Source organism: Giraffa tippelskirchi, chromosome 6 (assembly GCF_054371585.1).
Source record: "Giraffa tippelskirchi isolate mGirTip1 chromosome 6, T2T-mGirTip1v1.2.pri, whole genome shotgun sequence".
Taxonomy (NCBI): Eukaryota; Metazoa; Chordata; class Mammalia; order Artiodactyla; family Giraffidae; genus Giraffa; species Giraffa tippelskirchi.
This window is the reverse complement of record NC_137280.1, coordinates 167,617,354-167,630,551: the sequence shown is the minus strand read 5'-3', so window position 1 is coordinate 167,630,551 and position 13,198 is coordinate 167,617,354. Positions and strand designations below refer to the sequence as shown.

The 13,198-nt window shown below is 38.1% G+C and overlaps 1 protein-coding gene across 3 annotated transcripts in view; it reads right to left on the bottom strand.

The window, feature by feature from the left end:
• The window catches only part of LOC145509640 (uncharacterized), a 596,722-nt gene that overhangs the window by 144,989 nt on the left and 438,535 nt on the right, over positions 1 to 13,198 (bottom strand). Inside the window, exon 3 of one of the 3 annotated variants that reach the window (XR_014056259.1) lies at positions 3,679 to 3,803. The exons of the other annotated variants lie outside the window; for them this stretch is intronic. The gene's annotated coding sequence lies outside the window, so the exon portion shown is untranslated. Of the gene's footprint in view, positions 1 to 3,678; positions 3,804 to 13,198 lie in introns of those variants that run through there. 3 annotated transcript variants of the gene reach the window in all.

Sequence of the window (13,198 nt, the reverse complement as noted above, 5' to 3'; positions counted from 1 at the left end):
AAGGAAACAAGCTTGACGCATCTCACTGCTCCCGTTGACCGTATCAGTGGCTCTCCCAGACTTCTACGTAGAAGGCAGGCCTGGGAGGTAGCACACATGTTTCTGGCTGCTAAAAGTAAGGCACAGTTTAACCGAGTGCTACCCGAAGACTCAAACCAAAATGAGAGACAAATGTAAACATCACCTATTTGAATAAAAAATCATTAATAATTTCATAGACCTCCATCCAAACTCTGACTGGGTAATGGGATGATCAGTTTATAAGCAACACAGATAGAAGAGAGAAACAGATTTGTAAAGCAAGTGCACTGGGAAGTCATAGCCCACCATCCCTCTCAGTTTTAAACTTAGACCATTAAAATAAGAAAGGGCTTCAGAGATGAACCGGAATAAATAAAATGTAGATTTAGGAGACCGAGGCTCAGACAGGGCAGGTGGCTTCCAGGGACATCATTCCTGCCTCCCAGATTGATGCCTTTGCCACTACTGTCTGCTGTTCACTGTATCATTGTGCTTTGAAAGTGAAAGTCTCTCAGTCGTGTCCAACTCTTTGTGACCCCATGGACTGGAATTCTCCAGGCCAGAATACTGGAGTGGGTAGCTGTTCCCTTCTCCAGGGGATCTTCCCAACCCAGGGATTCAACCCAGGTCTCCAGCATTGCAGGCAGATTCTTTACCAGCTGAGCCACCAGGGAAGCCCAAGAATATTGGAGTGGGTAGCCTATCCCTTCTCCAGCAGATCTCCCCGACCCAGGGATCGAACCGGGGTCTCCTGCATTGCAGGCAGATTCTTTACCAATTGAGCTATGAGGGCATTGTGCTTTAGGAGAGTCAAATATTTTCCCAGGGTTGAGTTTTTAAGCAGAAATTACTGTGGCTCTTTCAATGTTCCTCTTTAAAATTTCCTCCTTGGGTTTGGCATCTGTCTCCTCACAGGATTTCCCACCTGCTCTCTCCTCCTGACCACAGACTTGCATGTTGGCACAGACCCCTACCTCAGGCGTTCCTCTTCCCCAGACTCCCTCTACCTGAACATTTTGCTTTGCTCTCTTGGGGTCCCATCGCCCATCCCACCTTTCTCTCTTCAGTCACAAGGTAGCATTTTTAGCTCCTGAAATCTCTGTATGTATCTCATTTTCCTGCCTTCCAGAATCACTCATGTCTGTCGCTCTAAAAGTGTAGGCCTCAGACCAGCAGCATCACATCACCTGGGAAGTTGTTAGAGATGCAAATTCTCAGGTCTCAGACCAGAGTTACTGTCTCAGACATTCTAGTGGTGAAGCCTGGCAATCTGTGTTTCAGTGATGCCTCCAGGTGACTCTGACCCTTGCCCAAGTCTGAGAACCACTAACCTACTGACCTATCTTATCTTCAGCATGAGTTCAGGGGAAGAGCTCTGCAAAAAACTGTTTGTGTTAAGATTCTGCTTTTTGGCTGTGTACTTAGGACAAATTATTTCACATCTCTGTGCCTCACAGTCCTCATCTCTGAAATGGGGATAATAATAGACTGGGTCTCAGAGATTTGTTGTGATACAAGATATATGTGTAATATAATTTGCACAGAGCAAAACTTAGGAAATGCTAAAAAAATATTAGTACTTACTCTTTGATAAGATTTTTCTATTCATAACACATGAAATGTGAGTCACTTTCCACATCATACCCTTATGAAACTTGAAAACAAAAATTAATCAATACTGAAACCATGTTACTCAGAAATGTAAATTACATTCTAAATAAGACCTTGGTAATATCAATATATACGAAATTACTTTCATGTTTGCACATTATGAATTTTCAATTTGTATATTTCAACAGTTAATAAAAATGATGGCATAATATAAACTCATAAGAATCAGTTTAGAAAAAGCTCTTTTGTTGCCACATACGACTAAACCCAGAAAACAGTTTGCAAGTTTGTTCTTGTAGCAGCTGATACCCTTAAAGGAACACACACATGTTTGTTGCTAATAATAAAGCAGCCAGCCTTTTTTCAGTCTAGGGCAACTGTAAACTTGCCTGTGTAGAATGTCCTTGAGGCATAAAAGCAAACTCATCGGAACAGGACCCCACAAGCAACTCTTGAAATCTGAATCATGCATTTTTCTTGCATGTAAATTTCATTTCATATTAATTGATACTACTAAATATGTATTCATAATTATTGCTATGCATGTAATTATAAAGAAATGAATTCATTGAATTTCACATATAAAATGATTCTTATGTATATATTTAAAAATATATAGTTAAAGTTGTGGAATCCCTTACTCAATGCTAAAGTTTAGTTTGTTTCTCTTCCATGAAATTTTAAAGATTTCAAACCCTTTAAAATACCATTTATTATATTTCTAATTAAAAAATCAAAATACTAGATACATCATTGGTTTCACTCCAATGAAGAGTTCCATTGATTAGCAAAGAGCTTTATATGTGACACTCACATTTTAATTATCTATTGTTTTCCAGCATGACCGTTTAGTGGATGGTTATTACAATTTTAAAGTTTGTGTTACTTAGAGCATAAGTACAGTGTATAGTGCTGGTAAAATGGCTCAGACCAATAGTGAAAATAATAAAGCCCGCCCAGAAGGGACCTTTTTTAAAGCAGGCCAAAAACTATGCGCATAGCATTTTTTTGGCAAATCAATGGTAAAGTCCTCAGCTGTGAATATCTTGGACATAAGGTTATGCAATCGTGGTTAAGGAAATATGATGGTTGTTAATTTAATTCCTAGCTGACCCAATTTCCATTCATATAAAATATGCTTTAGGGCAGTCATCAGGAGACCACTTTGACTTTGGTTTAAACGGAATTTCCTTGCCTTTTATGACATTTTAAATTTTCACTAAAAGAAGAATTCTGTCAAACAAATGACTTAAACAGGTTAAAAAATATGCAGGTAAAGTTTTATAGTATATCAACAAAGATTCATATGCAGTAGTTAAGTAAAATGAATTCTAGGGCAAAAAAAATAAAATAAACATAACTTAGTGGAAACCATAGGAAAACAAGTCTAAAAATCAGACGTGATTTATAGTTGCTCCATTTGGAGGACACAGTTACAAGCTCAGTTCTCTGTGAAACCATGCTGTTTAGTGCTAGGGAGGAGATGGGAAATCAGAAATCCTAATTCTGGTCCCAAGACACCTACTAAGATGCCTACAATTCTCTTTGGCCCAGTGTTCTTTTATGGGGTTAATTATCGCTAATTTCACTAATAATCATCTTGGAATAAGGCATCTGTACTCGAATTCCCATTGTGAAATCAATCCTTTTGAAAAAAAATAACAGAACCACTGTTAAGATTGAAATGCTAAGAGGATAATGGAATCAAAAGAGCTCTGCTGTAGAAGAACAGATTTATAAAAACAAATAGTGCCAGACAGTCCTGATAGCATTTTCAATAGAATTAAAAACTTAGCGAGCACAATGAATGTACCTTAACACACATATATTTATATTTTTGTAATGCATTTGATACTGTATCTCAATAAATCTTGTTTGCCAACCTAATTAGCATTGGCTTTGCAATGGGCTCTGTCACATGGACTGAGAACTGGCTGGAGGACAAGTCCTAATGACTCAGGGCAATGTGTTGACTATAGGGTCAGTGTGAGGTCTGGTTTTGTTTAATGTCTTTATTAACGATCTGGAAGAAAGAGTAAATAATTCTTGAATGAAATAATGTTTTAATGACAGGCACATGGGCTAACCAGAGAACAGAAGAAGTAAGCACCAGTTCCAAGCTTGCTACTGATTTGAAAGAGGCCGGTCACTTGATCTGAGTATGTTTCCCCCTGTGGAAAATGGAGATAATGGTACTCTTGTGAGAAAGCAAAGATAAAATTTTATGATTTCAAATACAAACTATGATAATGCTCCCTCTGATAGTATTTGCGGCTTATCTACTGCTTACAATACTTGTTAGGAGTCACTTCAATGTGGCAGAACATAGCGTAGGGCCAGTGTCAGGGAAGAACAGAGCAACATTGTCAAGGGACAGCACGTCTGGAGGGCAAATGGCTAAAACTCCTAGAAAAGAAGCTTTGTCAATAGGTAGAGGAAGCTTAGCGAGAATAGGAAGCTGAAGGACAAACAGCAAAACAACCTTTCGTGGGAAAGTACATGGGAGAGTGCGGGACAATGCAAAAGAGGCTGAAGCTGTCTTGCTGAGTTTGGCGAAGTGACTTCAGGGAGGCCTCCCACACTGTCTACCTTTTTATCCTTCCACTCTAGGGAGACAGTGCACGTGGAAAATGTTTACACTCAACTGCTTCTGAATTGCAGGGCTTCCCTTGTGGCTCAGCGGTAAAGGATTGGCCTGTCAATGCAGGAGACCAGGAGACGCGGGTTCGATCACTGGGTCAGGAAGATCCCTGGAGGATGAAATAGTAACACACTCCAGTGTTCTTGCTTGGGCAACCCCATGGACAGAGGAACCCGGTAGGCTATAGTCTTGGGGTCACAAGTAGGACATGACTTAGCAACTAAACAACAAACAACAACTCCTAAATTGCTGTTCAGTTTTTATATTAAAAAATTGAGCTTTTTAAATACAAAGTAGAAGTCAGTAAATTATTTCAGATCAAACCTTAAAAGTGATTTTCTTGGTATAGTCACTTCTAGTCTGATGTGGCTGTAGGGTGAGGAACAGTCTTCATGGATTACATGAGGCAATTAGCTAGAGGGAGGTGGCATAGGTGGGTAGTGGTGCTCATATAGCAAATAAAACTAAACAAGATTTACTAAGATTTTTTTCCCCACTGAAATATGACTGTCAAACAGACTAGAGTTCTTGTGAGAGCTGAAGAGTATTTGTTCAAAGTGACAAAGCAGCTCAGGAATCAAATTAACACTGAAAGATCACTGGTTCTTTGTACTGTAAAACAGGTTTGCTCAAACCAACCTGACCATTAATATTTCTAGGAGGGCCTCTTAAAAATATAGATCTTTGTGTTTATAGCCCAGGCCCACCAAAGCAGATTTCCCAAAGAAGCCAAAGTAATTTCTATGACCAGGTAAACTCCAAGGTTTTGTAAAAGGAACCAGATTGTTCCAAAGTTATCTCATCAATAGTCTGACATAATCTACTGAACTATGGTCCTTCCAAGCTAACCCAAAATATTTATGTTGACTCATTAGAGATTTTTTTTCTTGCACATATCCCAAAATGGCATACAAAATAGGATAGTCCATGGTTTTTTCAGTTTTCTTATCAATCATGAAAGTCTAAGTTATTACTATAGAATCTCCTTTTATAATTCTTTCTCAGTAGAGCTTATTTTTTTAATCAGTTATTTATTTTGAACTCATTTATAATTTATATCCTGCCTGTTTCCAAAAAACAGTTTGAGGATTGTATCTCAAACTGTCTTTCTAGTGAAGGGTGAGAGGAAGAACTTTAGAATCTTCATGTGATTGGAGCGGTCTTGTCAGCAACATCCTTGAGGCTCTGAGACTAAAATTCATGCCTTGTCCCCTTAAAACAGTATTCTTTATGCTGAGCCACACATTTGAATTTATTTGAGAGACAAAGAAATATAAAATAAGGTACAGATATGATGAAATACGTTCTGTGTGCCCTGATAGTACTGTATAAATAATATTAATAGAAAGTTAGGGGGAGCCTCAGTAGACACTCCCAACTGCCACATTAGGATCCTCTTTACACAGAATCCATTTCTGGTGGTGTCTGAGCTGGGGAAGCCAGCTCCATCGCTGACAATACTTGGGTCTCTATTCTCATCATTTCCAGAAATTTTTTTTTTCAGAAATAAAGATTACAGGATTAATTTGATATTTAGAAAACAGAAAACATAACCTAAATTAGCATATGTGGAGGGTGGGGTTCTGGAGAAGATCCCAGAAAAACATACAGAAAAAAACCCCAACTTACTGAGAGAGAAACAAAAATCTCTGGTATAGAATAACATGGAAAGGGACCAAGACTTTTAAGATCCTTGAAAATCAAATCCACTGTAAACAGGTTATAAATTCCACTATTGAATAGGTTATAAAATGATAAAACATTCTTTTCAAAAGTAAATCTACCATAATGATCATTTGTGGCCATATTTTACTTTGACTAAATATCATCATGGTTGTTTTAAAAGATGTTTTGGTGTTCTTTGTGTCTGAGAGAAGTTTCATCTATTGTATTTTCTCCAAGGATAGCTACAGAGAAGGCAATGGCACCCCACTCCAGTTCTCTTGCCTGGAAAACCCCATGGACGGAGGAGCCTGGTAGGCTGCAGTCCATGGGGTCTCGAAGAGTCGGACACGACTGAGCGACTTCACTTTCACTTTTCACTTCCATGCATTGGAGAAGGAAATGGCAACCCACTCCAGTATTCTTGCCTGGAGAATCCCAGGGACGGGGGAGTCTGGTGGGCTGCCGTCTATGGGGTTGCACAGAGTGGGACACAACTGAAGTGACTTAGCAGCAGTAGCAAGGATAGCTAACATTTTGCTCTTTGCCTCTCATGATAGTCTGTGGCTAATATATCTTGATTTATATATATATATATATATATTTTTTTTTTTTTTAAATAGAAAAAAAATCCCTCAAAGGGCATTCAGCCTGCACTGCATATTGGCACTGGGTAAATTCTGTCCCAATGATGTTGGCAGGAACATTGTGCCTCAATTAGATTCAGCTTGCACATATTCGGGACCTTTAAGCGGATGTCTTTCGGTAGCTCCCTCTCCACCTCTTCTTTCCGCTGTAAATAATCTTACTGGGTTCTTCATTCATACATCTTTATGTTTCAGGGAGCCTCAGAGAAGAGAAAGAATCCCTTCCTGATCAGAGCTTACCTCTTGGCCAGGGATCTGTCAGCTCAGCACGGTTCTGTGTGGAAGGGGCTAATGAGGGTAGAGTTTATTTTTTCATAAGTTTTTTCCCTACCTCTTTTTAAAGAGTCTGGCCACCTTTTAACATAATATTTAAAGTAGAAATCATACTGAATTTTCTTGCCTTTCAATTTTAGCTCTTCTACCTACCGCATGCTTGCTAAGTTGCTTCAGTCGTGTCCGACTCTTTGCAACCCAATGGACTGCAGCTGGTCAGGCTCCTCTGTCCACGGAATTCTCCAGGCAAGAATACTGGAGTGGGTTGCCATGCCCTCTCCAGAGGATCTTCCCAACTCGGGGACTGAACCCTTGTCTCTTGCGTCTCCTGCATTGGTAGGCGGGTTCTTTACCTTTAGAGCCATCTTCCTTAAGCCCTCTTCTACCTACTAGCAGTGTGAATTAGCAGTAGCTTCTGAGTCCTAATTACCTCATCTCTGAAATGAGGACATTACCCAGAGTTTGCTGTGCAAGGAGGAGTTGAGGACTCCAAAACGTTCAGAAAAGTACCAGGCATATGGTTGGTGCTTGTAAATGGTAAAGCCACACCTCCAACTATGTTTAACAGAGCTCTTAGTATGTGTAAAGAAGGAAGCAAAATCTTGAGAGGCTTAGGATAGCCCTAACTTAACTCCCCTCCTGATTAAAATTTGCTTGATGACACAGAATGCTTATTTTTAGCACAGCAGCATAGTCTCACGACATTCATTCAATACATCAGTATTTCTACTTTTTAGTGCTGTTTTTGCTCTCATTAATGCCATTGCCTAGCAACACTAGTAATTAAACACATGTATGGAGAAAATGCAAACAATTCATTTTCTCATTTGTTTATTAAAAATTAAATAGTGTCTTATTCATTACTTTAGCTACCAGTTAAAGACTGAATGCTTTGTTGAAGGGACTATTCCTGGACCAGCGCATCCACCATTTAGCTGTGAAGTTCTGTGCTGACCTAAATGTAGCCATTAACCAGAAGTAGTCAGTTGAGTACTTGAAATGCAGCTAGTGTAATTAAATTTAAATTTTATTAAATTTTAACTACTTAAAATTTTAATTTTAATCCTGAAACAGTATAAAATAATTTCTCATTAAGCATGATTTCTTTGTATATACTATCTCATTAAAATTTTTTATATTGATTATATGTTGAAATGATAATATTTTAGATACACTAGGTTAAACTAAAATATATTATTAGGATTAATTTCACCTATTTCTTCTGACATCTTTTTATTGTGGCTACTAAAAAATTACATATATGGCTTACATTATATTTCCATTAGCTAGAGCTAGCATAGACCATCCCACATTCATCAAACAGGAAGCAAAGGCAAGTTGTATTAAAATAAGACTAAAAAAAGTATTGCTGATTGGTAGACATTTTAGGAATTTATAAAAAGAAAAGCTAATCATAATTTAGAAAGACTTTAGAAAGAATGACCTAGAGACACATCTTCATTTGAACCTGAAAGTTGGTGAGTGTCCACAGAGCAGGAGAAAGCAATGACCAAAATACCAGACATAATAAAAGGCTGACCTAGTTGAGAGGAATTAGCATTGAGAATGGATATCATAATAAAAGGGTTACAAGGAGCTAAAGATCCTGGTCTAAACTCCCCCTGGTGCAAATAACTCTTTATTCAACCTTCAGCAAGTATTTATTGTATACTTACAGTGTGTTAGGCATTGTTCTAATCTAGATGCTGAAGACACGACAGCAAGAAGACAGACAAATCCTTACTCTTGTTACATTCTAGTTTAGAAAGGTAATAGACCATTCATAAGTAAATAGACAAGAGAAAGGACAGTTTCAGATTTTGACAGCTCTGGGGAGAAAATAAAATGGTCCTCAGTATAGAGAGAGGGAAGATAAAGAAAGCCACCCTCAGCTAACTTGGACTGAGCATGAGCTCAAGGACGGCTCCTTGAAGGAAATGACATGGGTGCTGAAGACTGGAGAACAAGAAGCTGTCAACCCAACCAAGGCGTGGTCAGCAGATGAGCTGACAAACAGAAAGGCTGAGGATGAATAAGACTGGTGTGTTTCGGAAAGAGAAAGACTACTGTGCTGGTACACAGGGGGCAGGAGACTAGGGGAAAGCAGAACTTAGAAACCAGAATAAGGACTCTGGATGCGCAACAAAACACTGTTGAAGAGTTCTGATCAGAAGTGTAATATAAACTGATTTTCTGCTGCTCTGTGGGGAATGGACTGTAGAGGAGAGAATACTCCTCCAGCATCCATGAACTGGAAGTCATGCTTCCCTCCTTTGCATTTCTATACGTTATTCATATATCTTCTATGGCACTTCTCCTTTCTTGCCTTGTTTTCTGATTATTCAATTTAAGTCTTAGCTCCACTATCTCAGAAAAACTCAGTCTGATTCATCTTTATCTCTCCCACAGTCTTAGCACAGCATCTTGAACATAATAAGCCTTGCATGAATATTTATTAAATGAATGAATCATGGAATGGATAATTCAAACTCTGCTTGAATACTTTCAATGGCAAAAAGGGCACAGCTTCATAACACAACCCATCCTGTCGTTACAAGCTTCTTCTAAAATGTTAAAAAAAATGTTTTTAAATAGATATAAAACGAGTGTTTCTTTTATTTTTACTTATTCATCTTTATTCTTTCATTTGTCTGTGGAAGAGCAGAGAAGAAATAAATTTTGTCTTCCAAAAGATCATCCTTTAACTTAATGCTGACAGTAATTGTTTTCACAAATGTTTTCGTCTTTGTCGTTCCTAATCTTTTCAATATCTTTAGAAACAGTTTTTTGATTATTTGCTCTCCTCATCACATTTCTCAGCTTAACAGAGAAGCTATTATATCATAGCTTTTTATCATAACTTTTTATCATAACCCCTTTAATACAAAGTGCCCCAAATTGAATACAATATATACCACATGAATCTGCAGAGTCTTACTAAGTTTGATGGACAGTCATTCATGAATTCATGCTAAGCATTTTTAGTTGTTTCATCAAAATATTGGTTCATATTGAAGTGTTTAATCAGATTATTAAGATGTCTCAACTGGTTGGAAGTGATGACTGGGTACTTATGACCCATATCCCTGGGCTTGTTGGTGGTTCATGAAAGCAGCTGAAATTGGTAGGGTAGAGTCAGGAAACATTTGATAGAGCCTTCTCTGAGTTAAGATTAGTAAACAAGAGTGCTCGATTGGTAATGAGCATTATCTTTCTAAATCACAGATATGCATTTAGCAGGCATCTTAATTCTCTTAATCCCCTATTTCTCAATTTAGGTTTTGTGAACCACTAGATATTAGATGGCCTGCACATCTAATTTAGTCCAAGTCTCAAGAGAAGGAAATTTGGGGATATAAGAAGGCTGTTTGGAACAGAAAGTCCTTCTTCATAGCACATGTCATAGGTAAGTGTTAATTACACTTGCTTTCAGAATTGGCCTGCATTATAGAATCACAAAGTTGTAGGCAATCTTAAAGACCACTTTTCAATCTATTTAGGAATTTCTTTTTCAAACTGTAGGAAATGAACCATAAGCATTAGATCTAATTCCAGTGACTGATTTAATACTACCTTAAAGGATGGAGAGAAACGGATGAATCTGAGTGTTACTTGCCTGAATGAAGCACGATGATTAATAAATCATGTAACTTACTTGCTTTGACCCTTATAGCATGCATTACCTTTCCCTAGCTTCATCTAATTATACTCTTTTTATTTTTTCTTTGCCCTGATACCTTCTATTCTTTTGAAATATACTTTTAGTTTCTGTTTCTGTAAGTCATTTTGAACCTTTTTTGGAACAATGTATGATATAATTCCTCATGAGCTCAGAGGTAACAAGCTCTTACCCTTTTCTGGACAGAAAAAAATGCATGTAGCAGTGATTCATGAATCTAGAAACTTCTAGGTGATCTAGGATCATGCTATTCCTTTTCCTTATTCTGAGAGAAATAGCTCATACTGCTGATTTAGAAACAAGAATGACTAGAAATTTGCTTATTTTCTCTCAGTTCCGTCTCGAGTGACAATCAGTTCAGTTCAGTTCAGTCACTCAGTCGTGTCCGACTTTTTGTGATCCCATGGACGCCAGGCCTCTCTGTTCATCACCAACTCCTGGAGTTTGCTCAAACTCACGTCCATTGAGTTGGTGATGCCATCCAACCATTTTATCCTCTGTCGTCCCTGTCTCCTCCTGCTTTCAATCTTTCCCAGCATCAGGGTCTTTTCAAATGAGTCAGTTCTTCCCATCAGGTGGCCAAAGTACTGGAGTTTCAGCTTCAGCATCAGTCCTTCCAATGAATATTCAGGGCTGCTTTTCTTTAGGATGGACTGGCTGGATCTCCTTGCAGTCCAAGGGACTCTCAAGAGTCTTCTCCAGCACTACAGTTCAAGAGCATCAATTCTTCAGTGCTCAGCTTTCTTTATAGTCCAACTCTCACATCCATACATGACCACTGGAAAAACCATAGCTTTGACTAGATAGACCTTTGTTGGCAAAGTAATGTCTCTGTTTTTTAATATGCCGTCTAGGTTGGTCAAAGCTTTTCTTCCAAGGAGTAAGCGTCCTTTAATTTCATGGCTGCAATCACCATCTGCAGTGATTTTGGAGCACAAGAAAATAAAAGTCCCTCACTGTTTCCATTGTTTCCCCTATTTGCCATGAAGTGATGGGACTGGATGCCATGGTGTTAGTTTTTTGAACATTGAGTTTTTAAGCCAACTTTTTCACTCTCTTCTTTATTGTCACTCATTGTTTATGCTGAACTTTTTTGATTGGCATGTTTTCATTATAAATTAGTTACATCTTATTATGGTCTCACTGACTAGATTCTTGACTATAACAGTCTCAAAAATGCATCTCCTAAGTCAATCTTTAGCCACATTAAACAAAGTAAGTTCTTGTGTAAAACAAGTAAAATTTTGACAGTAAAGTAAACATTCTCTTATTTGTAATTTGTTCCATCTATTCACAATTGAAAGCAGAATCTGCTATTGAGAAAATGCATCAATGAAAAATAAAACATTCTAAACAGAAACACGATTTTGATCCCCTTGTGCTTAGAGATAAACTGGAGGTATACTTTTTTCCCCAAGAATGTTGAACAAAAAATTATTCTCTCTGTGAAAGTTGGGGCCAAAAACTGTTGTTAAATAACTAAATAAATAAAAATTTAAACTTCTAGGTAGAATGAAGTGATTGTGGCCAACCAAGACTAGAATAAACAAATGAAATGTAACAATTATTTGTTAAAAGCATCTGAGAACTGCTAAAAGAATAACAAGACCTGGAAGAGTTAATAATCCAGAGAAGGGATATTTTGCATCTGGGTATATGTATTAATTCTTGGTGTAGGCAAGAAGATGAACATACTGGCTATGCACCAAATGGAAAATTGATGGCAGAAAAACCAGCAGAACTTCTGCAAGACTTGAAAACAGTTTGATGAAACTGGAGATCAAAGGAGCTTCAAACACAGGGCTGTTTCAGCCTCAAGTTATTTAACAAATTTTGAAGCTAAATAGGGATAAAGGTGAAATAAAAACACGAGCAAAGTACACTAAAAAGCAGAGCAGAATTTGTGTTAGTCTCTATGGCCAAAGAGACAAAGATCAGAGTTTAAGACTTTCTGGGGAGAGAAATCAATAGATGGATTTGGTGGCAGATCAGGAGAATCCGAGGGACAGAGGAGCCTGGTGGGCTGCCGTCTATGGGGTCGCACAGAGTCAGATACGACTGAAGCGACTTAGCAGCAGCAGCAGTAAAGATTAGAAGACAAGATAAGGATCCAAAAAATTGGTTATTAGGAACTAAGAGGATAGGTTATAATAAAATTCATAAACTTAAACAAATAGAAGAAACCCTAAAGTACATTAAAAATGAGTCTTGGATCCATGTGGGCTACAGTGGAAAGTTCTAAAATACATATATATTTGGAGTACCAATAGAAGAGAGAGACAGAAGCAATATTAAATGAAATAATGACAGGCTTTTTTCCCCGCAAAATTGAAGAAGAACATTAACTCAAAGACTCAAGATTTGTGAACCCTAAACAGGAGAAGGAAATGGCAACCCACTCCAGTGTTCTTGCCTGGAGAATCCCAGGGATGAGGGAGCCTGGTGGGCTGCCGTCTATGGGGTCGCACAGAGTCGGACACGACTGAAGCGACTTAGCAGCAGCAGCAGCAAACAGGATAAAGAACTAACTAGACACGCAGTAATGAAACCGCTAAAGCCAAAGAGAAGAAAAGCAGCCTGAGAAAAAGGCATTGGACCTTCAAAGACGCAACAGTAACAACAGGAACAGGAAACAATGGAGTGACAACTTGAAAGTGCTGAAAA